The sequence below is a fragment of the Miscanthus floridulus genome, chromosome 3, assembly GCF_019320115.1.
Source record: "Miscanthus floridulus cultivar M001 chromosome 3, ASM1932011v1, whole genome shotgun sequence".
NCBI classification, from domain to species: domain Eukaryota; kingdom Viridiplantae; phylum Streptophyta; class Magnoliopsida; order Poales; family Poaceae; genus Miscanthus; species Miscanthus floridulus.
Window position 1 is genome coordinate 5,804,496 of NC_089582.1, and position 12,890 is coordinate 5,817,385.

Genomic DNA, 12,890 nt, shown 5'->3' on the forward strand with positions numbered 1-12,890 from the left:
AATGACAAGTTCGAACGAGATTTTCAACCATTAAATGATTTCAGCTGAAAAAGTGATGAATACCAAAGTTGTATAACTCATCAAGATCTAGAACTTTTATTTTGATCATTTCTTCATCTGACAAAGTGATATTAAACATTGTTCACAAATCAACATGTTTCTCATATAATTCAGGAAACTATGAGTAATATGTGAATTTATGAACAATGTTTACTAATACTTTGTCACATGAAGAAGTGACCAAAATAAAAGTTGTAGATAGTGATGAGTTCAACAACTTTTATGTTCACGACTTTTATTGTTGAAATCATTTAAGGTTTCAAAATCTAGTTTGAAGTTGCCATTTATTGAAATTCAAAATTTCAACTGTTTAAATTTGGTCAAATGAAAATATGATCAAAATAAAAGTTGTACATATTGATGAGTTCTACAACTTTGGTATTCATGAGTTTTTCATCTGAAATCATTTACTTTTTCAAAATATTGTTTCAAGTTGAAATTATTTGAATTTCAAAATTTGAATCGTTCAAACAAAGTCACATGACAAGATGACCAAAATAAAAGTTGTACATGTTGATGAGTTATACAACGTTTATGTTTACAATATTTCATTTTATTTCATTTAATGTCATAAAATTATAGTCAAAGTTTTAAAATTCAAATTTTTAATTTTTGTTTTTTTGTTTTCTATATTATTTTGACTACAATTGTTTATATATATATTTATTCATATATAGAATAATACAAAATATTATATTTGTGCATATACACAATTGTTTTTATATTACTTTGTGTTTTTATGATATAAAAAATACAGAATTAATAATTTAAAAAAATAAAAAATATTTGTAGGGGCGGCTGGATCAGGAACCGCCCCTATAAATCATCCCAACTATAAATTCAAGGGCGCACGGGTGTTGTCTGTTGTTGGGCGCTCTCTTCTTCCTCCGACGCTGTCAGGCTGCCCCGCCGACGCCGCCTCCCGAACCTGTCCCGACGTCGGCCCGCGCCCCTTCCCCGCACCCGCGCGCCCCATCTCCGCACCCGCGCGCCCCCTCCCCGCACCCGCGTCCCCACCCCGCACCCGCGCACCTGCTCCTCCCAGCCCAAGGGTTTCCGACCGGCCGATGGCGATAGTTTTCGACCTTGAGGTGCCGCGGCGCACCCGTGCACCCCCTCCCCGCACCCGCGCGCCTGCTCCCCGCCCTAGGGTTTCCAACAGTGGGCGGCCTCCACGCACCTCCACTGGCGGGCGGCCTCCGCGCACCTCCACTGGCGGGTGGCCTCCGCGCACCTCCACCGGCGGCTGGCGGCGCGCCCCCTCCAACGGCTGGGCGAACCCCGCCCCACTTCGCCACCTCTTCACCGGCGACCATCACCCACCAGGTATGCCCACTCCCTTCTCTCCCCTTCCTTCCTTTGCGGAGCCGAGCACCCCAAACCCTAAGCAATTTGAACTTGGATCTGACCCGTTACAAGTAGTATATACATGATTCCTACTAGCTTCGAGTTTTCGCAAAAAATCATCGGGTGCACACATCCTAGGTTTACTCTTGTGTGCATCCATGCTACTGCTGTTAAGGTAATTAGGCCTACAATGTAGACTAGACTTTGGATGGAAGCAAAGTATAATTAGGCAATATTTTCAATTTCTATTATGGGCAGTGAAAACATAAACCTTTTTTTTATGTTTTCCATGTTCTGTTGTGCTGTTTGGTTAACTCAAGCTGTATGTATTTCACCCTATCATTTGGAATCATGGCTTGCTCAAACTTTGAAAAAAAAGGATGGCACGCATCATGAAAACCGTTGTACCTTTTCGCTCTACACAACTGTGGTTTGGTTTGATATGGTATACACGTGTTGGTTCACATCATAATGGATGGCTACTTCCAAGATGTTTATCTAGGAAGCACAGGACATGCTAAGTTGTATTTTTTTGGGGGGTTATATTAGATGTCCATGCATTTGAGATAGGTACACATCTCATATATGGGTCGGTGGGCTTTTCAGATAGCTTCTAGAAATGCATATTTGCAACACGCTCAGCAAAATGCTTCCCTATAACTCTATAAGACTGGAATAGATTCATCATAATGCCAAATACTGCTCAATAGGTGACCACTTTCTTCAGTCGGTTGACTGCCACTGCCTATATGCATTAGTAACTGCAATGGCAGGTCAATGGATCCTACATCCTGTTAAAATATGCTTTTTGCCTGCTTAGAGCAGCTGAATACTCCTGTACTACAGAAATCCCATCTGTTTACCATCCCCATAATTTTTGGGGCGCCTAATCTGTTAAGACTTCATATCAGATTGTAGTTAACTTGCGTTATTTTCTTATAGATTGATGCTGCCTTGATTGACCTTCATCAATTACATAAACTTCACATTTTGTTAGTCAGTAGTTTTTATCTCTATCGGTGTGGTGTGTAATTAGAGGCTTGGAGTAGTGTTTTCCTGTTTTCTATTTCCTTTCCTTTTCCTTCACATCCTCTATTTCAAAAAGGTTTTCATTGTATAGACATTTTTGTCCCTTCTTTAACACAGTGGTGTGCAGTTCTCCTGTGCATTTCAAGGAAAAAAACACCATATGACCAATCAACCATTCTAGCGAAATCTAGAAATTTATAAGGGTTAGTGATGCAATTGGCCCTCCTTCCCACAGCCTGATCAATAAAATAGCAGCAGAAGAATAACTAGAATTGAGTCCAGAAACTCACACATAACAACAGAGGTGCCTTTTTATTTTATGACAGCATAACATTGACGTCAGTTTTCCATGTTTTCATTGAAGTTGTAAAACATTTGAGTTCCAACTGTTAGATGATGTCCTTCAATCTACTTACAAATGATAAACGTTTTATGATCAAATCAAATTATGACTCAGATTTTTTGTAATGGTTTGTCCAAATAATCTAACACAGTGACACTGCTACTTGACAGCCCTGCTGAAGATGAGACCAACAGTGAATGTGAACCTCGTAGTAAAATTTCATGAAAAAGAAAATGTGATAGGCAGATGGACTACACATAATTCTAGTTTCAAGTAGCTTGAGCCTTAACCAAACAGTAACTGAAATATGCCTGACATGCTACACTGAAATAAAGCTTTTCCAATGTGGATCTGCTAGAAACTTTTTATTTCATATAATATTACCAGTTATTTATATTTCATGACTTTTTTGCCTATGCACTTACCAGTTATCTCCATTTCATATAATATTTGGATGTTGCAGCTACTGCATCCTATTCTTCATCCTACCTGCAATCTATTTGTCTGCAGCTTGCATCCTATTTGTCTACAATTATTAGGTGCAAGTGGCATCAATTTCAGCAAAAACGTAGTATTACGTTTTCTTTGTTTTATCATGATGTCTTGGTTTCCTATTTGGTGATTTTGAGTATTAGAAATGTGGTTAGCATGAGCGAAATCATTGATTTGCCCATGTACCAGTGGCTGCTGGCTGCTGGTTACTGGTTGGTCTCCTACAACTCTTATTACTACTACTTGGTGACTGCTGGCCAGCTGCTCCTACTACTACTGTACTCTCCTCTACTGCACTCTACTCCTCTCCTCTCCTCTACTCCACTCTACTCCTCTCCTCTCCTAAGCAGCTTTTGCTACTTCTACTACTACTCTACTACTTCCCTACTACTACTGTTTACTACTTCTACTTCTGTCTTCTATCAACTACTTGTACTTCTGTCAACTAATTCTACTACTTCCCTACTACTACTGTCTACTACTTCTGATTGTCCGATCTGCCTATCAGGTTCGGAAGATATTAAGCATATGATGTTCATGTGTGATCGAACAAAGTCAGTATGGCAGCAATTGCTTTTTTTGGGAAGCAGCACCTGCTTTTTTTTTTTTGCCAAATCTCTCCTCTCCACTATTTTTGCCACATTTCCTATCCTCTATGTTTGGGAAGCAGCAACAGCTTTTTTTACACCTTTTCCTCTCTATGTTTGTTAAGCAGCTGTTGCTTTTTTTTGCCAAATCTCCCCTCTCCTCTCCTCTCCTTTGTTTTGCCAATGATGAAATTGTCCAACTCCATACATTATATGGAATATGAGCTGATGATCAAGAACTTGTGAGGAACTTGGCATCATTAGCAGCCGCCCCTACATTACCTTCTCCTCTCTTCTCTGTTATGATGCCTTGCTGCTCCAAGTTCAAGATCAGATGATGATTGACATGTTTCTGAGGCCTCTACTACTGCTACTTCTCGTTTTTTTATATAGTATTGTTTTATAGGACTACTTTGGTTTATAGACCTTTTTTTATTTCTTATACCTTCTCGAGTACCTAAAGCACACTTTCTTGCATCTATTAGAACAAAGTGCAAAATAATGTCGCGGACACCAGACAGTGCGGATGCCCCGAGCATGATGAGCAGCCAACCTATGAGGAGCAAGCACTAGAGGACCAACTAACTCAGGAGCAGTTCGATAATGAGTTAGAAAAGGATCTAGAAGTGATGCTTACTCAGGAGTAGTGTGACGAGGAGGAAGGGGGAGCAGAAGGAAGAGCAGGAAAGGCTGCTGAAGGCGAAGAAGAAGAAAATGATGATGATGATGACTCAGAAGAGGGATATGTAAGTACCGAGGATCCTTTCCCACCTGAAGCCAGAAGGAGGCCAACGGAGGAAGATTTGGATAAGGATTTTGACCCGAACGAGGAGGTAGGGAAAAAGCCTTAGCTTGTAAATTTTGCTAAAGCTTTGGCTGTGTTACCTCTGCTAACACTTTGACCTATCGTATATACAGGTCCCTCCTGAAACTCAAAAAAGACGACGTCGACGTCCACGACATCTCGCTGGACAAGACGGAGTAGAGGAAAGGAGAGCAGAGGCAACAGCCACAGAGACAGATCACGATGCCTCTACTCCACAACCTCAAGAGACAACCACGACTACCAAGCCTAAGAGGAAACGAGGGGATAGAAAAGGAAATCTATATCCAGATAAGGCATGCTATGTGGTAATGGAAGTCGGGCCAGCAGGGGAGATCCTTGAGCCGAAGGAATTAAGAGGACGATTCCATAATGCGATCGAGGCCCTAGTAAAAGATAAATTGAACCCAGCAATCCCTAACTGGTAAAAATGCTTTCAGGATGATGGGAGAGTCATTTCGACATTGGAGGTCGGAGCTCAACACGAAGTATATCCAAAAGGGGTTAACTCCCTTCAACAAGTTCGACAAAATAACTCCTAGTCAATGGGAGGAGCTCGTGGCTCAGAAGACTAAACCAGAGGCATTGGAGCTTAGTGCCCGTAACATCGAGCTGGCGAAGAGGAACAAACACCATCATCTAGTCCCCGGTGGCTACTATGCCAAGGAAGAGTAGTTTAGGAAGATGGACGAAGAGGCCGCAGCTGCTGGGAAGATCGATGTGATGAATTTGAAGGTACGCTCAAGGAATTGGATATATGTGAGGAGTACAGAATCATCCAGCGGTAATCTTAAGTTTGATAAGCCGGAGACCCAAGAGGCAGTATCAAGGATACTGAAATATGCTGAAGACAAGGAGAAGGGCTCATTCAATCCTTCCAGAGAGAGGGACAAGCTTAGCCTTGGCTTGGGAAACAAGGAGCACACAGGCCGCACCAGGGGGCTAGGGAAAAGAATGACCTAGAAGCAAGGATTCGAAGAGGATAGGCACATGTACAAGAAACATGGAAGAGACTGGGAGACTAGTCTTGAGCTCCAAGTGAAGGCTCTAGTTGCGAAGGCGCTACAGGAGTAAGGACTATCTACGGAGCCACGGATATTAGTGACGCCGCTGGGAGAACTTGCATTAGTTGGTAGCCCTCCAAAAGTTCCTAGCAGCCAAGGTTCCACTGCAGCCACAACCCCCGTCGATCGCATACGGGAACCAACAAGTTGCACCTTGGTGTTTCTCAGCGGCCGGTATAACACTATGATGGAGGTGGCAACGGGTGTGGCACATCCTCTCGGTGGCTTACACCACAATAATAAGATACCGCTGGACTACACTTGGGTCGAGGTGCATACCGTGAAGCCCAAGTTCATGCAGTGGTGGATAGACTACGCAACTCCCGAGGGGCTGGTGTTACTCGGAGACGTTATTGGACAGTTCATCCTCTGGCACAAATGGGACATTATATTGATTACTTCTTCACCACCTCTGGCTCCCCCTCTTCACCGTCTCATGACCACCACATTCCTGAGATGCCACATTCTTCCCTGCCTCCTAGCGAGCATGTGCTTGATGAGATGCCACAACCTTCTCCATCTCGTACCGAGCAAGTGCATGATGAGATGCCACAGTCTTCTCAACAAGCACAGCCAATACATGAACAACGAGTGCCTCCTGAAGGTGATGCACAAGAAGACGAGGACGTGTCTGAATGGGAACTTCGAAAGAAGATTCCAATCAACATAAGGCCAGTTTATGTTCTGATGAAAGATGTATCGTCGGTGTCCAAGTGGTATTCCCATGACCAGTTCAAGCCTGAGAACCCAGTTAAAAAAGTCCCATCACGGGGTTCTGAGGAGGCCGTAACTAGCAAACTCCACCAAATTGCAAAGCAGTATCCAAATGTTGATGCCATCATATGGTCAAAGGATTGCCCGAAAACATATGAAAGAGGCAAGCCCTTCCTACCATACCGGGACATCCAGTGCCTACCACTTGGAATGAGAAGGTTCCATGATTGGTACTTGCGTATTCTCCCAACGAGCATAGATCTCATACAAGCATGCTTCCCCATTGGCACATTTGGAAGCCCAGCCGAGAAAATTGTCTTTAACTTCAATGACATGCAGACATGCTTTCACCTGGGAGAAATGGAAATGAATCTAATTCGCATGTGGTGCCTGTAAGTCCTTGTCCTCTTGATATAATATGAATGTAATCTTTGAATTTTGTTGTAACTAGCCCACGCCGTGATTTGTAGAATGCAAGTGTGAAAGCCGGGTATCTAGACCCTCAAGCTATAGCCCAAACAAATTTTAATTGCCCTAAACAGTGGACACTGGATGCCAAAGAGCTAGCTTGTGCAAAGACTCTTCGGGAGAAAGAGCGCATCCATACGGTGAAACTAAAGGAAGAGTCCCTTAAGGTTGCAGCATACATTACTCTGGCGTTCAAAAATCTACAACAACACTCTACTATATGGCTACCATATAACTTTGAGTAAGTTCAACTCTATACTTAAAGCTTTGTTTGATATATTTTATTCGATTCAAAAGAGCTTATCTAGTTCTATGATTAAATCCATGCAGCAACCACTGGATTTGAATAGCCGTCGATGTCGGGAGGAGCATGGCATGGGTCTTTGATTCAATAGATAGGGACCCGGCGACATACAAAGACTTCATATCGATTCTCAAGACGTATACATATCGATAATCCTCATTAGCTTATATATTTATATACATACTTGTAACGTTCACTTTTGGATACTAACAAGTTGTATTTGCTAAAATAATTTGAACAGGGCATTTAGGTTCTATGTCACTCATCAGCACGGAAGGCATGATCCAGCAAGGAAGGAAAAGCTGGCTATCAAAACACTATGTGCGGTAAGTGTAACTTACTTCTTTAGTACTCCGTTACATGGCTGTCAAAAGTATTACCTAACATTTTCATATGGAAAATACACAGTGCCCCGAGCAGAAGCCTGGGAGTGTATATTGTGGATACTATATATGTTCTATGATGAGTAACACCAGTGCCTACAGGAGACACCCCTTAAGGGTAAGTTTGAACCTCTTCATCAGTAGTATAAAAACTTCATACATGGTATGAAATACTAAACTGAAACTTGTTCTCTTATAGTGGAGAGAAGAGAAAGGAATGAAAAAAGACCCATACAAGGATGACCAACTCTTAGAGCTCGTCGGCGACCTTTGCAACTTCATATTGGACCAGATTGTACACATCAAAGGCGCCTACCATGACCGAGAGTCTGACTTAGGTAGAAATCCTCAGTACCAACACCTTCGTGAGACTGAAAGGCTAACTCTAGGACGTTGATAACAATGTGTATGGAATTTGTATATTTAATGATGGATTGTATATATTCTTATGAATTGGACTTGTAATTGTAGTTTATATAATACTATTGTGCTTGTAGTCGCGTTCGGAACGTTGGTCGCGGGGCGTTCGGCAACGCGAACGCGGTTCGGAACGTTGGTCGCGCGGCGTTCGGCAACGCGAACGCTGGATGGAAAACGCGGAAACAAACAGTTCTGGTCGAATTTGAATTGTAAATTTGAATTTTTTTTTTGTGGGAAAACGTACTGTAGGGGCGGTTCTAGATTGAACCGCCCCTACAAACAGGTATTATAGAGGCGGCTGGCACTATAGCCTTGTAGGGGCGGCTGGTACTACAGCCGCCCCTACAAATTGATTTGTAGGGGCGGCTGGTAATACGAACCGTCCCTACAAATAGATTTGTAGGAGCGGCTCAATCACCAGCCGCCCTTACAAATCGATTTATAGGGGCGGCCTGAGAACCGCCCCTATAAATGCATGATTTGTAGAGACGGTTCGGTAGGGGCAGCTAGCCAAACCGCCCCTACAAAGGGTTACCAGCCACCCCTAAAAATGTTTTTTGTAGTAGTGCCAAATGCTTTGGTCAGTCTTCCCGATTACTACCTTTTGGACACTCTACGTGGATGCAGTTAATTATGGGCTGTTTTCATCTTTGTTATGGACAATTTGCCTGCGCTTAAAAACGTATGGATGATCTCCGGTATTATTCTTTTTTATTATGATTATTAGGGGTTGCACACGCCTCCAAACTAGAAACACGGTATCAATATTTTTAGAGAGAGAAGCAGATCAAAACACACAAGATGTGGATCTGAGTCGATCTGTAATTCTGTCTCAGTGTACTGTTGTGTAGGCTGAAACCAGGTGGAAAGAAGCTCAAGGAAATGTACAGGACAGATTCTAGGAAGTTGCATTGCACATCTTGTTGTGTACGATTGCTCAGGTGAAGGGACCGCATTACCGTGACACAGCAACCACGCTGCAATTGGAGTTGGAGCGAAGAATTATTGACCTTCTCCTTAATCTCGGGGCAGATTTTTTTTTTCATTTTGTGGTTGGATTCATCATTTTGTGCTACAAGTATGCAAATCAGGGGCTTGTTATTGCCCGGCAAATACAATATCAATTTTTTTCTTCATTTTGTGGCTAGATTCATCATTTGGTGCTACGAGTATGCAAATCAACTTGGCTGCTATATATGTTTTTTCAGGGAAGGGTGATATATATCTGACGTGCTCCAAAAACATAGTTTAATTATTAGGACAAAACTTAAGACAACATGACAGCCAAAATTGAATATAGAAACAATATTTAAAGGCTGCTCATTTTTTTTCTAGCTGCAGTTGGATCAAAAACCGTCCTAAAACTTGTTCTAGAGACAGAATTTGGTAGTATTGGGCTGGACTAAATGACTAGTAATCCGTATTATCTTTCACAGCAGAGAGTAATTATGCGACTATTTATGTTTTCAATCAAATACAAGCAATAGTATTGTATCAGATGGCAAGTCGTGTACTAGGGAAATTAGCGTACACAGTTGGCAGCAGCAAAACATAGGCATGTGCCATCTATCTATCTATCCATCCATCTATCTATCTATCTATCTATCTATCTATCTATCTATCTATCTCTACTATAAGGGACCAATTCGAAATATGCTCAGTCCACCCAGAAATTGCCCCCCACAGAGATGAACTTTCCTACGTCTATCCTAGTTCGTGCACCCAGAAAATCCCATCCTATAGAAATAAATGGCTCAGATCTATTGTCACAAAGCTTCCCTGTGATCCGATGGCCACAATTGTTTTGGTGGTGAAGCCAGGCTTCAGCAGGCTTCAACGCCGCGCGGGACGTGGCTTCAACACGCTCCACTCCTTCGCAATCCCGCGCTCTCCACCTCCGGCCCCATCTAACCGGCAGCGGTTCCATTCCACGAAATGTTCCCTCTGCTCGGCACCCTCGCTCTCTCCCTCTCTTCGCGCGTGCATGCCCGCCATGGCGAGCACCCAGTTCGCAAGCAGCTGCCGCCGCCTCCCGGATCCGCCAGACCGAGCCTCGCCGCGGCTCCCTTCTAAGGACAGCCACGCCGTGGAGCCCGCACCGTCGCTGCTGGCCGCGAGTGTCGCAGCGGACGCGGGGATACGGACGCAGCGCCGAGGCCATCGTGATCTCCGGCAGCAGCGGGAGGAGTACGACGACCGCGCTACCATGCTCACCTTGAACCTACGAAACCCTAGGTTTTGGGGCACGCATGGTTCGTGGAAGTCGGGGGGGGGGGGGATTTTTTTTGCTATGATGGCGGCGGTGACAGCGATCTGCGTGGATGACGAGGCAGCTTGCGCCGCCGCGGAATGCGCGAGGATTGAAAAGCTAGATCCCGCTGCCTAGGGATGTCGGCCATTGAGCGGACCGCCGCCTCCTCCATCTCCCGCCGGGGCTGGAGCTGTGCCTGCGCCCTGTGGTCCAGTGCCCTTACCCTCCTCTCCTCCTCACAGTACATCTCTACCCTAACCACACCACTACACCACAACACCAAGATTAGCGATGGACGGTCTGACGCTAAAAGCGGCTACAGCGACAGACAATCTGACTCTAAAAAGTATAGCGACAGACTTCTGCAGACGCTGTAAGCCCTGTCGCTAAAAATCTTTAGCGTCAGACAGTACTTTTAGCGTCAGACAATCCGTTGCCCTGAATTTTTTTAGCGACAGATAGTCCATTGCTACTTTTTGGCGACAGATGCTCTGTTACAGGACATATACCGACAGATCATCCAACAATTCATGTATTTATAGCGACAAATTGTTCTACAGGACAATATAAATATATAAAAAAAATAAATACGATGCGAAAATATGTAGCACATATCATACCCAGATTCAAGCTTAAGGTCCATCACATAAAGATATAAAAACACATACATCACATGGAGATCAATACATATATAACATACAATCTTGTCTTGCACACTACATCATCTAACAAGGTCTTGCACAATACATCATTTGGATCTGATACACTTGTAGAACTAGTAATCAGACTAGATACAGGAGGGCAGTCGAAGGTACCAGAACAGCTGGGGCATGATAAACGCAGTGGGTCACAACCACGATATCTATCATTAAAACACAAGAATATTTGAATAACTGAAATACTGCAACATTAACGAAATTGATATGTTAGAGGTTTACCTCTCATCTTCATCATCGATTACAGATAACAGCATCGTAGATGTATCTTGATTGCTAGACTCAGTCACTCTTGATTGTAACTGATCCAGGTAATAAGAATCAGCAAACTCTATATTGAAAGAAATGATGCCAATCATTTAAGATATCGAAGACTCAACAGAAAATACGCACCTTAGCCGAATCAAGTCCCAGACATTCTGCCAGACGAGCTGGACTAGTACCCTGAATGGAAGCACACAGACGAGAAACAACAGGATGAATCTGCAAAGGCAATTTAGAATCAGCAACATTGTATACACTATAGCATATGGAAAGACAACTGTATTTTTCCAAGAAGGGAAAAGGTATTGCAATTGTGAAGAACCTGTTGTGACAAACAATAGTCAATGTCAATCATCCACTTGTCAGGGTCTCTTTTTAACTCCTCAGGATGTCTAGCTCTCTGAGCTATTCCCATAGAATGTGTATTATCTGAGTCCTATACAGAATGGCAAGTACAGTTTAGGATCAGATAAATCAAGCTTCAAACAAAGCTAAACTGGGATGTTTTTCAGGCAAAAAATTATATATTTTCCTTTTTCCTGAAATTACACTGCAGGTAAACAAAAAGTTCTGACTACTCCCTCCGTTTATCCATATTCTTATCTTGTGAAGAAATGTTTCAAAATGTTAGTTCAGCAATAAAATCAAGATTGTGAGTGGTTGTAAAATGTGAATATCATTAAAGATATGTGTTGGTCTCTTTTTATAACTTTGATGAGATTTAGTGCTTTCTGGTCTGTATACATGATGAGCTTAGCCTTGGAGGCTTGGACAGATTGTGAAACAAGAGTACCAATCAGTGTCATATGACAGGTTGACAATCCAAAATTTTGCAATGTGGATAAGCAATTGATGATTTAGTGAGCATGCAAAACATAAAAGACATCATTTAGTAATACCTGCTGAGAGCAAATTATATAAGGGACTGTGTCACCAGCTGAGCAACCAGAGTAACCATTTTGCTTGAGTCTCAAAGCAACCTAAGGAACCAAGTTTACACATTTATTAGCTCATCACTTTTCTGGCTTGAAATCAGGACAAAACAAAACATGGATATGCAACTCTTACCTGAACATGAGGCTGATTTTTAGCATCTGGATAATCTTCTGGCGCTTTTGTTAAGCTCTTTGTGATAACATATTTTTCGAAGACCTTAATTTGAGTGAGTGAGTCTTAACTTCCTACCCATTTTGTTTTAATAAGAGCTAGATTGCATCGAATGGACTACAGTCTTTCATATTTAATTGCGGCTATGTCACTTAGTATTGTTGTGGTTTTCAACAAATAGTTGGAACGAAGAAGCTGCTAAACAGATTGGGGACTGCTACTGGTATTTAATTTTCCATATTTCCAAGACTCTCGAAGAATTTGTGTCAAAGGATGGTGCTTCACCCATGGCAATTGACTGTTTCAAGGAAACTGTAAGTACAAAGTTCATGACATACTAGAAACTAAGCGCGGCGTTGCCGCGCGCTTGTCTGTGTTGGGCCAGCCCGCATGCGTGAGTGAGTTTATACCGAGACAATTAGTGTGGGATCAACCCATTTGCTTGCATTACATCTTGATAGAAATGATTGTATACACATTGATGTAAATAATATGTATAAGATGGTTCTATTTGTAGA